Source organism: Osmia lignaria, chromosome 11, assembly GCF_051020975.1.
Source record: "Osmia lignaria lignaria isolate PbOS001 chromosome 11, iyOsmLign1, whole genome shotgun sequence".
Lineage (NCBI taxonomy): Eukaryota > Metazoa > Arthropoda > Insecta > Hymenoptera > Megachilidae > Osmia > Osmia lignaria.
This window is the reverse complement of record NC_135042.1, coordinates 5381123-5402351: the sequence shown is the minus strand read 5'-3', so window position 1 is coordinate 5402351 and position 21229 is coordinate 5381123. Positions and strand designations below refer to the sequence as shown.

The window sequence follows — 21229 nt, the reverse complement described above, 5'->3', positions numbered from 1 at the left end:
AGGTGTAACTTATTTACACCTTGCAAAGTTGTATAATTTATTTAGCAAAGTTAAACTTTGCAAGGGTAAACGTTTCTAGAAATCTCTCTTAATTTTTACTCGCAGATTTTTCTGTTTAAAAACCTCCGGTTCTAATTAAAATTTAATTTTTCAACCCACAGGCAACGCTCGTATAAAATACTCGTTTTTAAAGGGTACCGTAACATTTATCATGAAAATGTTCATCCGTTCGTATAACATAATATGTATCAGCTGCCTTTTGTTCAAATCATGATATTCAACGCGAAAGCATTCGTTGGATTAAACGATTACGCTGGTGCTCGATTCGTTTATTAAAATCAATATCATCCCTTCAGTTACCTGTATCTGCTACAGATTAAATTTAATGTTCGATAATTAATTAAAGTCCAAAATTTTTATTGCCAATCGTTTGCGCCGTTTCGTTAAATGAATGCGTAGGATATTGAAATGGAACAGCTTCGAATCGAATGTAATCAAATGATTAGAAGTGAATGTAATAATTTCGAAATCGCGTTATAAATTTAAGTAATTTCCATAGGCGAAGTTTGAAATTCGCCACGGTAAAGGCGACGATGTATGGCGGTTCCGAATTAACCGGGTAAATGAAAATTCATGGATACAGCCGGGACATTTTCGAAAGAAACGGGTCAACTAGAACTCTCATGGGTTGTTACGAGTTACACGGGCCAATCTGATTTAGTTTCGACTTTAACGAACGGCGAAACGATTCTATACGCGTTTTCACGCCCATAAATCTCAATGAAAACGACGCCGCCTTTCGTTGAAAACCCAGGCGATTTGTAAACGAAGCCTTAACTAAGCTTCTGATAAATCATTTCTATCGAACAAAACATTCTATCCTTCGATTCTTCGAGCGACATTTTTAAAATAAATTAATAACGACAATGAGAGTTTCTTGCGACTGAAACGAGATAAATAATTAATGAACACGATTGACTTGCGGACGAATCACGTTCCACTTGCTTCCGTGATATCGTTGAAAACTAGAAGAGAGAGGAATCCGGAGGAGGGGGACATTGGCAGCTAGTAAAGTTGCTAACGATTCGCTCGATAACGAGGTTTGCTAAGCGCTTTAATTAACGCCGTTTGCGTCGTGTCACCGGCTCGATTGCAGGAAAGGATGATAATTCATAATTAGCGGACAATCGATGCGATCGCAAGACTGAACCGGATACTGCAATTTCAAAAATTTCACGAATTCTTCGGCTAACAATTATCAAATTTCTGTTCCAGATTTGTGCTCACGAGATTTCGCAATACCATTTCCATGCTCGTCGTTCACGGAAGCTTTTGTAATCTGAGGTACAGCAGGTAAACGCTTTGCGGATCAGCCACGTCTAACTTCAATCGGTGAGTAGAAAAACCAGCTATCAAGTTCTCTGTTTTATCTCCTAAATCGCGGTGTTACGAGTTTAACTGTTCATTATTCGAACACACTTTGAAAAGTCCCCTGATTCGATATGCAAATCCGGCTGGAAATCACCGCGAAACGTATTCTTTCGCTCGAACGGTTTATAGGGTCAATCGGAATAGTCGACTGTAGGAATTCGTAAAGTTCGAAAGCCGGTAAGTCGATATCGGAAACGGAACTGAAAGTGACGTTGATATCGGTGCGCGACGTACGGTTCCACTACGACAATTAAGAACGATCGATTCGGCGAAAAGTCGCGATTCGAAATTCCCTTCACCAGAATTGGCCTGTTAGTATTTATTACACCTCTGTCGATGATATTAGTTGAATAATTGCAAAAATAAAATCGCTATTTCAACCTGACGCGTTTAAAATCGATGACACATCATATGCGTCCTGGAAACTCGTGACACACCGGGTGCGTCTTGCATAGAAATTTAATATTATCAATATTATTTTATATATTTCAAATTTCGCCTTTTCTAAATATGTTATATTAATTTTTAATATATAATATAGCGTTTCCTTGAAAGTTGAATGATCGCAAGCAATTATAATCCGTAAATTGTAATATTCGCTAACGAAGTCCCAGTTTCCTACGGTGGAATCCGTGTTGCATAGCGCGTACAAACAAATCTCGGTTAGGTTTCGCGTTTCGTAGATCAACGAATTTCCACCGGCGTCGAATTCCCGGCCACCAAAGGTCCTTTCCGTCGAAGAACCAGCATTTCAGGAATTACAGCTTATTTGCACGGTTCTGATTCGAATATTCTGTTCAAACGTTACTCAGGCCTCGATTTCGATCGTTCTCTGATCGGATCGCCATCACTCGTTTCGCATATTTTAAGGGGGAATCTCAATTTTCTTAATATTTGAACAGACCTGGGGTCTGTGTGTTGAAAGATTTTACAGATTTTATGTTAATTAATGAATAATCAATGTTAAATTTTTACCATATTTTAATTTGAAAATCAATTAACACGTATAGAGTGTATTACATTTTAAAGTAGAAAGTTTAAATAGAAGTAGAAATGAAATAATTTATAAGCCTAGAGGGATTAATATATAAAGAGGAGTTTTAGGGGCAACGTTTACGTTTTAATTGAAATCGAGTCCATCGACGGGCCTCTATTTTAACGAGTTCAGCTTCGAACGAGCGACCAAATCGTCGACGGTATTATTCATTGATAGCTTGATTAGAAGCTCTAATTGCACGTCAACCAGCTACGGCTAAATTGTTTTCGTTCTCGCGCTTAAGCGAGCGAAAGCTTTCGTCGAAACTAATGAGAAGGTAAATCGATTCGCGAGCGTGCAAATGAATTTCTGCCCTCCTGTTTCTGATATAAACCAAGGGTGGATAGTTTTCGCGTTTCAAACGTTAACTTTCAATCCGTTCGCGTATATTTTGACGAACTTCCTCTTGTAACAATGTTACCAACGCACGGATTCATTTTCTTTTCTACAAATCTTGTTTTAACCCTTTATTAATCCGGACGGATTAATTTATTAAATATCGGTAGCCATCGAAATGTTTAAAAAATAAAACAAAGGAACGTGAGATTCGAAATTCTAAGAAGATATCTAAGAAAACGTGAGCATGCCATTTCACGGATCGAAGGGAAACAAAGCTGAGGTTTCTCGGGGAGAATCCTTCAGATGGGAGAGTTTCGGCTATTCAAAGCCCGATTATCCGTCGAAGAAGCGATCGAGGAGGTTGCTTCCTCTCCTCGAGGGTCGAGCAGGAGGGAGAGACACTCCGTAAACTAAGAGGGCGGTTAGCGACGGGATTTATGCGCCTACATTAATATGCAGCGTCGAGAATTTCAATGCTCAGCTTCCTAGAACAAGAGAGAGAAGCTGAACCGAGGATCGTGAAAGACAGGAAGAACAGAGAGAGGGAGAAACTCTGTCGAAAGCCCGTCAAACTCATCGGTGATCAATACTTTTGTCTACACAGACCTTACCCGGCTAATAGGATCAAATTGCACCAGTGCCTTTTGCATTCTATTATTAATGTTAATGTATTACGGTTTTTAAGAGCAGTTGGCGTGCCTTCGAGGCATTCGAGTGGCGAAATAAGGGCTTAGAAGCTTTTCTTAAATATTTTATTATTTGGAAATTCTAATGTTCTAATTTCCCACCTCCCAATTTTCTAATTTCCTGTTTCCGAATTCTCTACTTTCCGGTTTCCCATTTCTTAAATTTCCAATTGACGATTTCCCCTTTTTTCTAGTTCCCAATATTCTAATCTTCCATTTCTCAATTTTCTAATTTTCCATTTCCGAATTTTCTACCTTTTGGTTTTCTAATTTTCCAACCTCAAATTTCTCATTTTCTAATTGCACCATTTTTCAATTTCCAATTTCCCGTTTTCTAATTTTCCCATTAACCGTTTTCTAATTATTCAATTTTCTTTTTTAATTTCCCACTTCCCAATTTTCTAATGCCTTAATATTTCAATTCTCAAAAGTCGAAACTTGACATTCGCTCTACAAGCACCAAGAAAAAGCTCCTTGTCATCTTTAAATGGTAAAAGGTAGAAAATTGGTGGTCCTTGAATTTCGCTGAAAGGACAGCCCGTAAACGAGTAGATTCGAGCGGTTAGCTCGCAGTCAAAGACGAAGGGTGGCTCTGCTAAGAGGACGATGGGGTAGCTGGGTGACATAATAGCTTACTCAGGATCCACTTGTGGTCAGTAATCGGATTGACAGAATCGACGAACATGCTATGATCGATATACGTTGAACCACGATACTCTGAATGCTTTTATTTTCATAAAAACTCTATTTTTTTTTTCACGTGACAAACCTGTGCACTGATTAATCTTATGACTCTTTGCTTTGCTTCGATTTTACTCGTGATCCATCAGGAGAATTTATGGTTCTTTCGATTTTATAGGCAACCATAAAGCGATCCGTATATTTAAACCGTTCGCAAGCGTAGATACCAACTAAACTTATTTCCTTCGGGAAATTGATCGAGCCCAAGTAAACATAAATCACTCGCTTCTCAGACTTTCATGTATTCTTCTTTTTTTTTTTGCATTTTTACATTAACGAAGATTTAGCAATCTGGTATTTATTTGTAAAATAATAGTTCAATAACGAAATTAGCTTTGACAAAAGTTAAGAAGAGGGTCACGGTCGAGTTAAACAATTCTCAGTGGTATAAGCGGCACAATAAATTGTCGAGAATGATGGTCGGCTTTATTGGATCAGTAGCGCCTGCACTCTGACAGATAACAACCAGGTGTATGCTTCATCCTCCGTGCACACGGGCACACTGACCCGTTAATTGTTCATTAATATCGTGGATACGCACCAGTGAATATTTGTCATTGGATTAGCAAGTGTCTTTCGTTGGGTCAACCCTTTTCCCAATATATCATTCTTTGAAAATCATAAACATAGCTCGATTTAATCAGCGAAAATCCAAGAATAAAATGTCGGTACAACCTTCGAACCCGATCAAAGGTACTCTGGAATTCAAAAAACCTATCCGAGGACTAATAACGCGGCTGGTATCGCATCGAAAGGGTCGCCGAAAATAAAAAAAAAAAAGTGAGAGAGAAAAGTCCGTTTTATCTCTGGCCGTCCATCGAGCCGCGTTCCACGTATCGCGTGCATTTAATTTCTTTTGTCCTGGCAACCTCTCCCATCGAGGCTCGATAGTGGTGGTAATTAAAGTTCCGATTCAAGACCATTCATATTTGTCATCGTTCCAAGAGGGAGAGAGATTAGGGGGATGGGGAGAGAAAAAAAAAAAAAAGAGTCGCGTCTCGATCGAGGGCCAGACTTTTCCATTGGATTTCAATTTTCACATACCACGTTCACGTCGGGCACATTCGCGAATTAGTCAGCCGGCAGACGACGAGGAGAGAAGAGAGGAGAGACGTTCGTGTCGTGGCTGGCCGAAACGATATTATCGGTCTATTGAAAATCGAAAATCGAAAATCGAGAAGTATCGAGCGATCGAGTTTGCGGTGAGACGTCCTGTGTCCGCGGCCTATCCTATTACAGAACGACGGGAAAAGAGGGATACCGACTCTCTGCTTCCCTATATTGATCGGCAATCCATGAGCCGGACAGCAGACGGGATGGCTCGTTTAATCGTCGACTCGAACCTCCGAACGTTATTATTTCAATCCTCCTAGGTAGCGAAGAAGAAAAAGAACAAGGATCATGGGTAGACTTCAGATTTTCACATTACCCATTCGGTCGATAACCAAATGGTTGGTAATCAATTTTCTATGAAGAACCTGTTGGATTTATCAGAGTATAGAGGCAAAAATGGATCGATTATTATTCTTGGAATACCTTCCAACATTTTCTATCATTTTCTTAGTTTTTCAATTTTGTTTATGGGACCAGATAAGAGCGTCTAGCACCCCATTTTTTCTCTAACAAGGCACCATCCTGAAATGATAATTTCCGATTTTGAAAAAATATTTCACACGTATTTTTTGTACCTGTCGACATTCGTGTTAAGAGGATGAAAATAGCCACCAAAGTGGGTGATAGATATGAAAGATACAGGATGAGTTGGATCCAGGATGTTTGGTGTGAGGTTGAGTCTATGGTGTTTTTAATAGCATGAGTAAGTGGATAATCCAAAAGTATTTCTATTGTTAAATAAACCCGTCTCCAATGAAACCTCGACTTCTTCAGTCATTATGCTTTAAACCGATACACCATAAGTACTTTTCTGTCATGAAATTAGAATTTTCCATCTACCAAAATCGGTCACACGATACGCACGAAACTGATACAGAGAACAATGACCAGGAAGCTTTTCATTGTGTTTATCCAATGGGTTCTGCTGATCGAAAGGTAGGAGGAGGGGATTTTCCTTGGACTAGTAAAAGCGAACGACTAATTAGTCGCGCTATCGATGGCTTAAAGCGTGTTGAATAGGGAGGGCAGGTTTTCGGTGGTCGTCCTGCTTACAGCGTAAATACACGGTAAACGAAGGGCCCCGTCGTCGTAGGTCGACCGTTTCGATTCAATTTTCACTAACTGGAGCGTGGACTAATTAACCCGACGCGAATAGCCGCTCGAGAAACAATGGCCGGCTGTGCTGAAGGGGATACCGCGTGTGTACAGCACTGTCACAGAGACGGAGGGGTTGACGGAGGGTTGCGACGGGGTAGTCGGTCGATCGTTGCATGGAAGAATCACCGAAGGAGGACAGGAGTAACAGATGGCGGCGAGAGAGCATTTTTTTCGGCGTTTTCACTTGCTAATGAATCTCGGGGGGAGGTGAGGTAGACCGTGAGCTCGTTTCCGTTGAAATTCTGGCCCGTTAAGGGGGGCGAAAGGTGGGAACAAGGGATAAAGTATCGTTGAGCGAACGAATGCGAACTGTGTTCAACAGAGGGTTGGTGAAAAGTGAAATACAAATTTTTAAGATAATCGAAAATTTATTAAAATATGTCCCGCTACCTTCCTCGACATTTTATTTTAAAGAACTCGGTTGTATGAGGGTTCGTGGAAATTTCTTGAGAAATTCTCTATGAAATCAGCAGAAGAACCCCTTTCAAACATGATTAAATATTCGTTTCACATGCCGTTGAATGATCGTAATTCCCGGTTTCGTGGCGATGTAAATTCAGCGGTAAACGAACAATAACCTCGACCGGGACTGGAAAGAAAGGTAGAAGGTAGGGGAAGGTTCGCGAAAAACATGGCTCTGCTGTGGGAGGGAAGGAAAAATCGGGTGAAAGAAGTTGAAGAAAAGCGACTGGGAGACCGGTTTCGTACAACCGGCCACGGACAAAAGGGGCAAAACGTTGTTGGTTTGAAAGGAAAGCAACAGCGAATTCCTTGAAAACACGCTCGGCTGTACGTAGCTGGACAGACGAAGGAAGGGTTTCAGGTGAACGGGGGGGGGGGGGGGGGTGCGGTCGGACCGGGATTAAACTAGGAAGAAAAGTGGTTTCTAAGGGTTGGAGAGAGGCGAACGTGTAGCGTCGAAAGCTAAAACACCTCGACGGTTCTCCAAAGCCAGCCAAAACCCTCTGCTGTCTTCGGTTTTATCTATGTCGTTCTTAGCCCCGGGCTATGGTGGTTGGATTCAAGGGGTGTGCTCGTGTATGGAACACACAAACCTGCTGGCGATTGTAAAGCTTTGCCTCCGTTGAAAAGGAACACGAGCACGTCGCCTCTGTGGCTGGTAACTTTATTCCGGGCTGTTACTTAAAAACACTTACTTTCGAAGAAATTATGGTTCTTCGGATAGGTAGATAAGATTTCTTTGTATTTCAAAAGTAGTTAAGGAAAAATCCGTTCCTCTATTTCGATTGAATTAATTTATTTTTTACCTTCGAACCTATCGTCAACCTTAAATTCATCGACATTCTTGCGGATTTTCTCGCGAAGAAATGATTTATTCCTCAGGATATTTAGGTGATGTTCGATCGTTCGACTGCTCGTTAATGTACACGGGGACCACCTGTATTTTTCTCGGTAATGACTTTTTCAAGGGTCGGCTCGAGGAGACTGAATTCGAGTCCTCGGTTCCGTCCCAAGGGTGCTATATAAATCGATGGAGACCATTCGTCGATGTAACCGAAGTTTTACGATCACTTTTCCCCGAGATGGCGATCAAACTTTGCCTCGTGGTCAGGGTGATAATGATATCGTCATCTGTTCCGGTGAATGGACACGGGAAATGGGAAATCAGAGATCGAGGGGGTTGATGTAACTTAATTTTCGGTTTGGACGAGAAAGTTTCCCTTTGTGATTAATGTTTAATCCCCGGGGTTGAACCATAGGGACGATGGTAATTCAAATTTGATTATTATAGACTCTATTTTAATTTGATTTTAAAAAATTTTCGAATATTGCTTCGTGTCGCGTTTCTCGATTCGCTTCTCTCTTCTTTTCCAAGCGATAATAACTCACCAAAATGCAGAGTTGCTTAAATCAGCGTCTCTAGAACGCCTCAATTTCGGAGGACGACGAAAATTGGGCTTCAGAAACTCGAGGCTGAAGGCTCTTTATCTTACCGACAAGTTTCCGTGACTTATCTCCTTGTCTCGACGTACTTTCGATGCAGATCGCTCGATTCAGCGATGACGATCGCGGTGGAAAGAGCCTTAAAAGGGTGGAAATATGGTTTTCAATGGAAGCACGAAACCACCTGACTTACTTTTACTTTTTATCCTAGATATAATAATAATATTCAACGAGCTGGTCTAACAGAATATTCCCTTGATGAATCAATTATGACCCATCAATTAATTAATTAGGCATCCAAAATTTCGTATATTAGAAGCATTATATAAAATTAATTAGAGATTAAATTGAAACTGTTATTCAAAGGTTAATTATTATACTGTCGAATCCTTTGTCTGACCATCTCCCTATTCTCCTTTTGTGGCATACACGTCGCTAATACTACTTGTCTGACCACATAGGACTCATCTTCTAATTGCCCGAACGTTCCATGGATTTTCTACTGTCCGTCTGACAAATTACCCGCTTATACTACTTATTTTAACTCATTTCACACGTTTGACCAGCGAGTTTGCTGTTAATTTCCATCGGAATTAAATTGTCGAGGAGAAATAAAATTTCCATCAATCCCCTAACGATAAAACAATTTGACGCTTTTCCTTATCGATGTTAATCAACTCCCCCGAACAAGAACAATCTCGCGTTAAATCAGCGACGTTTCTTCAGACGCAAGTAATTCCCCGGAATCAAATCCGCCGAACAAATTAATTCAGAAGTTTCTTATTAACCCCATCGTCCGTTTCCAACGAACGGAAATCTCATTTTTACGTCCGACACACTATCGCCGTCTAATTAAATCCTCGTTCACCCGGGAGGGAAAAGAAAATCACCCCTCTGATTCGCGACTTTTGTGATTTAAATGAAAATAATTCTACAATTTATTCGTAATCATCGGATTGCACTTGTGCATCGCGACGCGTAAGGTTCCGATGAAAAATTCCGCAGCAAATCACGGTTAACGTATGATCGAGGAAATCCGGCGAGATTCCACAGATTCCCCGTTTTATTTCCAGCCTGATCGCGACGAGTTTCGTACTCGAAGCTAGAACGGCGCGAAAACCGAAGGGTATTGGTCGCGGGGCAATGGTGCATGCGGCAAGCCTGACACATATCAATCAGGCATTGGAATCCTCTGTCCTGATGATCTGACGACCCTCTATCTATCTCTCTCCCTATACGTATGTCCCTTTCTCCAGTCGCGTATCGACTATGATACGCCATCGGGTGCATACCGTTTTCGAGTACAGACTGTCGTCTGCTTGGAATTTCAATGCTAATCAGCTGTGATGTCCGATTGAATGGCGGATACTATGGTCCTTGAACGGATCGCCCCGAGCGCTTTCGATCCAGATCCAACGGGTTGATTCACGTCTTAGGGCTGGATTTAGTATCTCGAGGGACGAGTTAAGTATTCATGGAATGGAACCTTGAAACTTTAACACCATTTATTTTAATATTTCTTGAATATATACAAAATTTTCAGGCATCGTTGATTAACTTACGACTATACTATACATCGCGTGTAACATTCCACGTGCGTCCATAATCCTGGTCGCCTGTTGGTTGTCCTCAAATTGAAATTTCAATACTAATCAGCTGTGGCGGTTGATAGGCTGAACGATATGGTCGTTTTCGGATTATTGATGACGTGGTCATGTCACGTAGACGTTGTGGTAATGGAAAACTCGATTTTCAGAAAATTAAATATCCTGATACCGTGTTGAGGGTTGGATACTTTATTAATATCTGTAATCGTATTACCATGAAGCAAGAGAGATGTGTTGTTTAATTGAAATGCTTTTAGCAGAGGTAACGTTATAGAATTCTTATAAAATATAAAAGTTTTCCATCTTGAATAATATTGCTGATCGAAAAATCATTATCTCGTTGTCGAATCGCGGTTTACATTTCGATTTATTAAAATTCCCATTGTCGGCTCGATTGGAGATGCATCTTGGTCCAGTCCGATGGTCTATATCGCTGCGATTTCAGTGGTCGATCCTACGTTGGCCCCTATAGACCGTAGTCGTCCTGGAATTTCAGTGCTGATCAATTACTACGAGCAGTTACCTAATTGCCAATCCCTGAGAGTGGCTTTTAGCCTCGCTAACCTAACGTTTCCTTTGACCGACGAGTGTTTATCCCGACAATCGACGACGATTAAAGGATAACGCGGTTCTACTTGAATTTTATTCCCTTCTCGCGGATCGTTTAAATGCAAGAAATTAATCGAGAATCGTTCTCTCAGCGGGGCTTCATTTTATCGTCAAAGCGAATCGATTTTATGCAACTGATACCTGCTCGCTTATCGACGACCAGGTTAATAGAATTTTAATTGCACCACCGATGAGATTCTTTTCCTTTATTTCTACTTTTTTATAGAATTATTTTATAGAATGGGGCTTAAATTTTTGCTTCAGTATCAGCGACACAAAGGCCCTAATTATAATTAATTAGGCTACAAATAATTTAGAACTTCCAGACGTTAGAAAAATGAAAATTATCGTCATATCGAGGGTTAAATATTTTTTAAAGGGCTAAAGATTCGTCTCAAAAGATTGTTCCATCCGAATTTCAACCCTTTAAGATCGCATTGTTCCAGGCGTTTTCAGCTTTTAACAGTGTATTCTTGCCTGTCGTAGTGCAGACATATTTCTTCAGACCTTTCAGCGGCAACCCCTTCACTTTAAGCCTCGCTTATGGCTGCAGCTTTGAAACACACGGCACAAAGACACTCGGTTGAAAAAATCACAAAAGAAGGCGTACCCTTCTGTACGGTGGTAACGCGTGTTCAAAGTATATTCGCGTGTACATTCTGTGTGCATGTACTTTCTGTATACACGTTTCATCGTGGAAAGGAAGTCTCGTATCGAAAATCTATGGTTTCAGTGAAATGTGTTTTAAACGCGATACCATGTACGTATCGGATATTTTAACGAGTAGAAAAATATTTTATAAACGTATACGTACGATGGCCGACGAAAATATTCAAACAATGTTACGCTTCAACTTCGTACGGTGTATATGAAATCAGGGGATAAAATAATGGTTCGTACGAAACGATGCAAATACACTTTACGTGTATTTACACGGCGCGTGTTTCTATCGGAAATTGAAGAACGATTAAAATTAAAAAGATGACATTTGATCGATTTCACTGAAATATTAGCTGCACAGGTATTTTCCGTCGGACGTAACAACACGGTGAAACGAACGACAGTGTAAGAAAAATAAATGGAGAAACGAATGTCAACGTCGAAGTTGGTAATTTTGTTTGCTCGACAAATCTTCCTTGTACAAGTTCGAATTCGTTTCGGAGCACGCGACTAGAGAAAGGTCTCTCCGGATGGTAAATTGCAAATACGAAGTTGCCAGCGGAGTTTCACGCCGTTTGCGTCCAATGTACATCCCGCTCTCAGCTTAATACCTTCCGAAAGAATAAAAACGCAGAAAGCGCGTTTTCTTTGCCCGAGTATCGGGGGAAAATTGGCGATCTCGTTGTATAATGGCTTCTATTAAACCTTCGGACCGAGTTTACACGATAGAAAGTGTCTCGATCCCCCTGAGGAGAATTCTGGACAGATTGCTTATTATTAATAAAAGTTATTGCCAGTTTATGAGTTCTGGTAATCTGCTTTTTAAGTGAATTCTGGCTGTAATTTTGATGGTGAAATTTATGCCGTTGAATTTTAAAGAAAATCTATATTTCGAATGGTTGCGGGTCACGCAGGATCTAAATAAGAAATCTTCTTTCCGGAAGACGTGTTTTCAAACGTTTTAAACGGTTCGTTCGAACGGTGGACGGGGGTGAATGGTAATATAAATCCTGGCGGGTCTCCGATGAATTCAAATGCGCACCCGGACCTCTTGCGACACCTTTTCGCGTAAATATCGCCACGAATAAAAATGCCATCCCTCGAACGACCCGTCCAGACAGTCAGTTATCTAGCTTGGCAAAACTCGTACGCCCTTGCATATGATTTGTACCCCCTTCGGAAACTGGTCGCGTTATCTGTTCGTGCTTGGAAAAATCGGCAGATTTGACAAGCAACCACGTCGTGGATTTACGCGTGAAAAGATTCCGGCAATGTTACGGAATAATATCAAATTCATGGAATTCTCGTTTCTTCGAAAATTATGGAAATTAGAGTCGTGAAAAATGATAAATAGATAAGAAGATACAGAAAAAATATGTTACAGGAACTTGAAATTTCTCCATTTTTATTTTATAAATCTTTGAATCAAATGATCGTGATCTCTTTTTATAAAAAAATAGCGATATATTTTTAACATTAACACCGATGGCTTCCTCGGTATTGAACGCGTTAAAAAACAGTCCATAACTCGCATACGACCCGTCCCACGATTAATTAAACTTCCATCAATTATTCCGAAAGCCCAGTACTGTCGTCCCTATTAGGACCTCGGACGTGTATTCGAAAAGACCTTTCCTTTCTGTCTCTCTTTATTCCCACGAAATCCCCATTCATTCTGTCTCCGCTGAAGAATCGTTTCGAGGGTTTGGGGAATAAAAAAAAAAAATGGTAGAAAGGAAAGAAAAAGAAATTGAACAGTTGGAAGAATAAGATAGCCGACGAGACAGAATTGTTCTGGAATTACCAAGCTTACGGATACGACGAAATATCAACTCGAAGGATAAAGGAGTTGCACTGTCGAATGAAATTTTCATTAATGAGAAGGTTCGATGGGGGGGGGGGGGGGGAATATTTTAAGACGGGGAAGACGAAATATGTATTCGCGAACGTACATAGACGAGACTCGTATTATTTATGCGGAACCGATAGAGAAGAAATAACGATGCTCATTAGTCGATCGTGAAAAAAATTCTGGCCAAGGGAATACTTGGAGAAGAGGCTGGCCGAGGGAACAGAAGATTATTTTTCCCGGCCAGTAGAGGCCGGAAATGAAAAAGCCCTGCGTACTCTACGATGCCCTCTCGATAACCGTGAAAGGATGCAGAATATTCCGGTTGAAAGTCGAAATGGTCGAGTGAATTTTTAAATTAATAACGCGGATGATGAACATTCCCTACCGAAAGGTCTTAGCAATAAAATTTCAATCTTCTTATTTTCCATTACAGAAATGATTAACCCTTTCAGCGTTATTACGCTTTCATTCCGAATGGCAATCTTTTAGTTAACTTTGCAATTAGTTTCTTCGAAACGAGATGACTCGCTGTTGATTGTCACTCGTTCATCTTGCGATTTCGAATCGAACTCTGCCTCTGGCAAGCCTGCTTATTGATTGTGCCAAATTCCACGCGCGTGCGTGCGTTTATTTAGACGCTTCCTGCTGTATGCAAAGATTCCTCATGTTTCCTCGTAAACTGTCAATCAATTTTTCAATCAAATAACAGAGTGTACAATTAACTAGTCGAATGCTAAAATTCTGTGTTTCCTTTTCATTTCGAAAGATTTCTTTATCATAGCTACGGTGAAATATAATCCTTTGTAGTGCAGTTAATGAAAGGCTCTTAATTAAAATACAGTGATTTGGTATTCTGAACGATAAGCATTCGGTCCGATGAAATTCGCGCGAAAGGCGATGCCAGACCAGTGAATCGGCGTCGATCCATAAACGATGAAAAATAAACAGTCTCCTTTCTGCGGAATTTTAATTAAGCCCCGAAAAAAAAAGACAGTCTATCCCGGGTATAATGGCGTCGCGAAAGAGACGACGACGTTTCACTGTCTGCTCCTTGTTCAACTTTCTTCTTTTCCTGCCGACGCAACGGTAGAAAGCTGTTGGCTCTTCTTTTATCCTCTTCTCGACGGCGAGTAATTATCTAATCGACCTCTTCCGCGAACAATATCCCCCGGTTTCTTTCGCCGTTGCTCGGTAAACTTCCGTCATCGAGCGAAAAAGAAGGGCGGAAAGGAAAGGAAAAGAAAGGAATGGGCGGCGGAGGGGTAAAAAGCGGAAGGGTAACTAAGGCAAATAAAAATGTTAATTACGAGAATTCAGTTGGCCAGCTTGGAGATGGAGGTGGAGAAGGATCGTCCGTCGCGTTTCTTTTCATCCCACGCCAGAGTCTCACGGGACTCGACGAGTTCTCTGTACACAACGCGAGATAGAGGATGGGCCGGGGAGAAAACGAAATCCTGCCTTTGTGAACCCTCGGTGACCCCCCCTTCGTTCGCGATACTTGCGCTCATAAGCGAAACTATGTTCCGCATTTTCCGCTGTAATCTGATCGCGAAAAACAGAAGGTTTTTCTACCGTGATAATGAGCGCGGACATTCATTTTCGTCAGCTGGACGATCTGATGCGAAATCTCGCAATCATTTGCATTTAGTGAAACGACGAGAAATTGAGCGCGACCAACCGTGCGCCATGTGTTAAACTGTTGATTGGTGTTAATTGAAAGTATGCACTAATCGCTTCAACCTACCCTTATTTATTGAAATAAAAATATCAATAGCACTTTGATATTTTGAATACCATTAAACAGGGAAAATATGGCAAAAATCGTTTCTTCTATTTTACCCTGTAACTACCCTCTCGGTTGAAATACAGGGTTGAAACTTGGCGTACAATGGTTGTTTCTGGTAAGTTATTACTTATACCCTTTAGAAATTTTTCAAATACCTGTGATTTATAATTTTTTAATCTGAGGACATACGGACCGAAAAACCGCAGAGATAATTTAAATTATTCGAGACGGATTCGCAAGAGGGCGAAGGGTTTGCTCTCGAGACGGTCGACGTATAACTCGTCCTCCAGTTCCATATCGAGCTCTCGATTTTTTTCAGGGGCCGCGTGTAATCAGCCGAAATTCCGCGCCGTGAATCAATACCGAGCCGTCTGCCCTAGTCGACCCTTCCTCCTGCTGCACTTCCACCCTGCCACCCTTCGCCGACGTCCTTTCGATTTCCGAAACTTCCGCCTCATCGTCTTCGAGGCGTTATTACCAGCCCACCAGCAGCCGCAGGCATTTTCATTTCCTAGCCCCGAATTTTCCATTTTCACCGACTCCACTAGACTTCCACCGTGTTTCTCGCTACGAGTGGATCCTTAGAGATTCCCGCGGGATCGAAATCTCCTCTTCCTCGATGCGTGTGTATCGTAATTTGATCGGAATTTTTGACGATGAGAATTTTACTTAGGGTAACGAGGCGATTGGTACTTGGATAATTTACATGAAATCTTTGAGTAGAAGTTTGTGATTTCATAGTTACATGGAAATTGGAGAATTGATTAATTAATTAGTGGATTATTTGTAATATCTTAGCTACTAATTTAACTTTGAAATAATATTAATTTCTAATTAGATAACAGCTAGTTTAGAATAAGAAAATTCGGGCTCTCTCCATGGTCCGCCATCCGAAGGTTGGCGCCTAATAATTAGAAACTATTAATTCGTAAATTCCTCCACTTAAAAGATACAATTGTCAAATGTGGAAACAATAGCTTCTCCAATATTACTCAGTAGAATTCCGTCTAACGGAGGCCAGATACGAAACAAGGGATTCTCGCGTGGCAAACTGAGACCCATTAAACTTGCAAGCTAAGCTATTGCAGTAACCAGCTAACCGTGTTTCAATATCAAGGATATATAGTTAGACGGTATCATGATACGTAAGCATTATTCGGTGGAAAGGCAGGCTGGATATCCGAAACGAAAAACCCAGTTCATGGATCCCTTTCACGAATTTCCAACCATCCTTTTCTCGACGTAGCTTAGTGTGGTAGTAATTCTGATGGCCAGCTTTCTTCGAGCAATACTGTACGACGCGACGGACGGATAGAGGGGTGGAATAGAGCTGTTAACGGTGGTATGGAGATCCGGTCGGATTATTGGCTGGTTCTGCAGTTCGACGAGGGCGAAACGAGGCCGGATGGTATTTGTTAATGTTCCCCTGTAAGAGGTTTTTTCGCGAGCTCCTCCGAGGGAGAGAAACTCCTCTCGGTCCGCTCGTTCGACCTTTTCCACGAGGATTTCTCGTCCCTTTTGAATCCTTACCTTCCTTCGAACCAGCCTGTCCCGAACCTTGTATCCGCTTGTTCCACTTTGCGAAGTTTCAATTTATTTTGCACCGTGAACTGTGCCAGACCTTTCTCTTTTGTATACGAATTTAGGTTGTCGTGCAGAACACTGTGCTTTCTTTCAATTATTAGGTTGTCGACTTCCGAATGGAAAAACTCATGACATATAAAAGTATCAGAAAATAGGGTGTATTATATATCAATTTAAAGGTGAAAATTTGACGAAAAATACTAGGTAAATGATTCTTAAATATTTTTAATATAAAATGATTAATTATCAATTGAATACAAATGTCACTTATTACAGTCATCAAAAATAATTATATAGAATTTTAGTTATTCAAAAAGAGACAAATTATCATTAAAAAAAAAAAAAAAAAAAAAGAAAAAAAAAAAATGGGAACCTAGGACTTGAACCGTTGATCTTTAGATTGCGAGTCATGTGTTTAACCACGGAGCGGATCCATTACTCACAATCTGAAGGTCCTCGGTTCAAATCCTTGGTTCTCAACAATTTTTTTTTTTTTTTTTATGATAATTTTTATGTAATAGTTATTCAAAAAGAGACAAATTATCATTAAAAGTAAAAAAATATGTTGGCAAGCTCTACAAGCTGGCAAAGTTTCATTAATAAGTGAGTGTAACATTTGGGTAGTTCCCCTTGTAAGATATCTGCAATTAAAAAAAAAAATGAAGAAACTTCCTTGCTACACGGAATGAATCTTCAATCCTCGCCGCCCTCATTGCCTTTTTTTCCCCAGTTCGCTTTTCTCCGCGCCAGACGTCGCGATTCGACGTGCTGAAGCGACGACGAGATCATTCATTTCGAAGGGTCTTTCGTGCACCAGACGAAATGCTCGTTCCCGTCTCGGGACTCGGTTCCGGGAGCCGTTGCGAATTTAATAACTCGAGTTCGAGACGAGATGAAGTTGAACCGTGGAGCTTCAGCGAGCGGAACATATATGTATGTAAGACCGTCGAGTGGGGAGTTTATGGGGGTTACTCGGCGTGTATGTGGTTGGTTGAACTTATTCGAGGCTGCCGGCTCGTAGTTTCAAGCATCCGAGTTGCAAAACTCTTTCCTCTATAAATAAAAGGAACCCTCCTGCGCCCCGGCTAGAGGATTTATTTTCTTCGGAGGGTTGGATTTTTAAACGAAAGATCTCGCTTGCATCAACAACCGTCCGACTCGAGAGGATTATAAGCTTCCATTAGAGAAAAGGAATTTGTTGAAAGCTTGCTAAATTTTCTTTTTTTTTTTTTAATTATTCTTTGGAAATTCTCTTTGATATGGTTTTTTCGTATTAATTATTATCTCGCATTCGACGATTAAATTTTCTCAATTTCATGTTATGTGATTTTATTTCTGATCGAGATATAAAAAATTAGGTTATCGCGAATGGTACGAAATATTTTTGTTGTTATCGTGGATGGATGAGAAGGGTATTTGATCGAACGGGAAAAACTGATACGGATCGGAAGAATTTCTGTGTTTTCTTTTTAAAGCGAGCCGAGAAGGAAAAATATCCCGCTACCGATGGACCGAAAGAAGATCGTAATTCTGTTTGAGAAAATTTTTATACGCTTCTTTCCTGTAACATTGATGGAAAAACAGTTGAATAGTTCTTAGAATAGGGATTGTTCGAAGGATATTGTATCCACTGGAAAATTTCACGTTTTATTCCTGTCGATATGTCCAAGATACTTTTAGATTTTCGGATAATCGTACCACTTTCCCAGAAACGAGTCGGTCAAAAGGAAATTTAGCTTGGTGAAATTTTGATACGATTTCTTGTTAATGCGTTCCATTTAAATTTCTCCTGAAAATAATATTTTCCACGATCTCATTTTATACCATCAACCTTTCGGTGAAATTGGGTCAAAAGTAATTGTAAATGAAGAATGTAGACCACGGCCGATCCCATCGCAGAATTTGAAAAATTAATTTCACAGAGGAGGTCGAATCTATCTCGAGCTCGGTTATAAATTTTTCATTAAATTTGTCAGCTTGAATCACATTCTATTGACGTTTCAGTAGTATGGAAAGCCACGATGATATGTGAAATAATGAATAATTGAACCGTCATTATTACCTCATTCTATAGAATCTTTTGGTAATTGAATTGACAAACGATTCTTAAAAATTAAAATAATCATCAAATTTTATCAAGCGTACTCCGAAGGATATAAAATCAAATTAAATTACTGAATTAATTGCAATTATGAGAAGATAAAATTTCCAGATAATAAAACTGCAAATATTTGTCAGAGATCGAATTATAAATTATTTAATTTTTAAATAATTCAGTGAAAAATAATGGCATTTAAAGGGTAATGCATGCGAATGAAATGGAGTGCGCTAAAATTCGCGAATCGTTTAGTCGTTAATGAACAAATGAACGCGCGATTTCCCATGGAAACTTCATCTTCTCCGTTTCTCGTCGGCTAATTAGCACTGTCACTCAATCAACACGCATTGTTCGAGGGAAATCTCGGCAAGAAGGAAGGAGATAGAACGGTGAAGGCGTCTAAACTGCAGATACGGTTAACTGGTAAAATTTGCAACTAAATGCGAGAGGTTGCAGCAAGTCTTGTCGCCGTGAAACTTTCGCGAGATGAACTTTCGACGGCGTAAACACGACGATACGAGTCAATGCTAATTACCATCTCCAGCGCGGGGAACAACGGCAATTAACTTTGCTCTAATTGCTGGTTTTAACGAGGAAGAAGCCGGGGGACGGTAACGGGACAGGTAAAAGTGGCAAGAAAATTGTAGAAAACGAAGGATTTGTAGAAATTCGAGATATTTTTTAAAATTGAAAAACTTTCTAAACGAAATGATAAATCGAGGAAAATGGCGAAGAATACACGATCGGAGACAAAGGAAACAGAAGACGTGGGTGAATCAGAAAATGGTGGACTGTGAAGAAGCGAGATAACAGCCGGCGCAAAAGTGTAGTGAAAGAGAATTCGAAAAAATGAAACGGGCAAAAATGCTACAGCAGAAAAATGAGATAGAGCGAGAGATAATAAAGGGAAGAACTTGAAGAGCAAGCGCTTCCGGTGAAGAACGAGGGAAACTGGAGAACAATGAGGGAAGGACAATCGAGTCTGACGGAGAATCAGAGAATAAAATGTAAAAAAACGGTACATATGAAAGAATAAAAATAAAAATTTCCAATTGAAACAATAAATAATTCTGTAAAAGGCAAGATAGTTTAACGAAGGAATGATTCTGAGAAGCAATAAAATTGTGATTCAAATATTTGCAGTGACATAGATCATCAAAGGACAGAAGCAACAAGAAGTGAAGAGGCGTTCCATTTTCAAACTCATCGTGAACTTTGACTTCCTACAATCCCGGGCCGACGTGCAAAGACAATTTACGATCACGACGTCGCGTCGTGTGCATTTATGCACGCATTCGCCTCTCTGTGTACTCGGTTTGTGTATTCGCGAGTTGTATGCATATGCAATGCGGGTGGCGGGCCACGATACAGGTATAATGACGAGAAGCGACGAAATTGAATTTCCGTGAATTGTTGAATCGTCAACAAAACGTGGAAAACTATTTCACAGCTCTGTCTTTTCATTATTCTTCGGCTATAATATCCTCCCCTAAAAATAAGGCTTGATATCTCTAAGTATCCAATTTTTTTATTCCAATCCTTTAACCCTCTTAAGTACCCATGAAAATCTACCCCTTAACATTCCCTTCTAGTCTCCCAAAACAAACCACAAACTACCAAGAAGATCCACACCATCGAAGTTCCCCTAAAACAAAGTACTTCTCTCAAACCTCCGTTTACCTGTCTCCTCGAACTGCACATTATCGGTCGTCACCATGATTTACCCACCTGTTCGCTCTACTCGCGACTAGTTAACTGCGCGTGGTGCGACAGGGAAATTATAATCCACTTAACGAAGATCCGTACTCGTTAGAATTTCATTAGTAACATCCGACGTGTGAGGGGAGGTGACAAGATGGGACGGAGGTAGCTTGGGGTTATTTTCTAACGAGGCCTGATTAAACAAGCGATGACTACATGCTTCCCGGTCAAGGTGCTGGAAGCCTTAAAACTCGCGGGGCGGAAGAAAAGGGGCGTGGAGGAAGGATGAAAGGCAAAGAGTAACGTAGAACAATGCTTTCTAGATGAAAGAGTTTTCAGGCCCGTAGGCGGTCGAACGGTGCTTTTCTATGCTCCTCTTCACGTTTCTCTGCTCTCGTCTAGCTGATAACCTTTCCCCGTGTGCTACCTTCGACGATTAGTCGAGCGAATCGAAACAAAACAGTGACCACAGTTTTTGCCCCTGTTAAAGGCGGCTAAGAGAGTCGGAAGGGTAGAAAGAGGCACGAAAAGGGGGACCGGGTGGGTGTCGATGAAGCGAACCGAAGAAGGGGATGTTTGCTTAGGGTACCGTTCGAGGCCACTTTGGCGAAAAAAAACGTGTCGCGTGCTGGTGCGATAACGTTGTTACACAACGCTGGAAATAACGTGGGGTTGTTTCGAGAAGTCCGGGGTTGGGCTGTGTTCGTTCACTGGCTCGTAAAGTGGGCTAAGCATGATCTTATTACTCGATATTAGGCCTGTACTGTTTCTTTCTCCCTCGTTCCTCGCTGTTGTTTCTCTATGTCGAACGCTTCTTATCGCATTCCCTGACGGTCGGGGCGCGCACCGAGCTGTACTACTGAAACGGGACGATCAAGTGATAGTTGAGTAAATAAAATGAAACTCGAGGGATGATTGTTGAC

At 40.8% G+C, this 21229-nt stretch overlaps 1 protein-coding gene across 2 annotated transcripts in view; it reads left to right on the top strand.

Moving 5' to 3' along the window:
- mub (poly(rC)-binding protein mub) overlaps nt 1-21229 on the top strand; it is an 85469-nt gene that overhangs the window by 13147 nt on the left and 51093 nt on the right. For both annotated transcript variants that reach the window (XM_034323171.2, XM_076690830.1), the window contains exon 2: nt 1276-1392. The gene's annotated coding sequence lies outside the window, so the exon portion shown is untranslated. The remainder of the gene's footprint in view (nt 1-1275; nt 1393-21229) is intronic.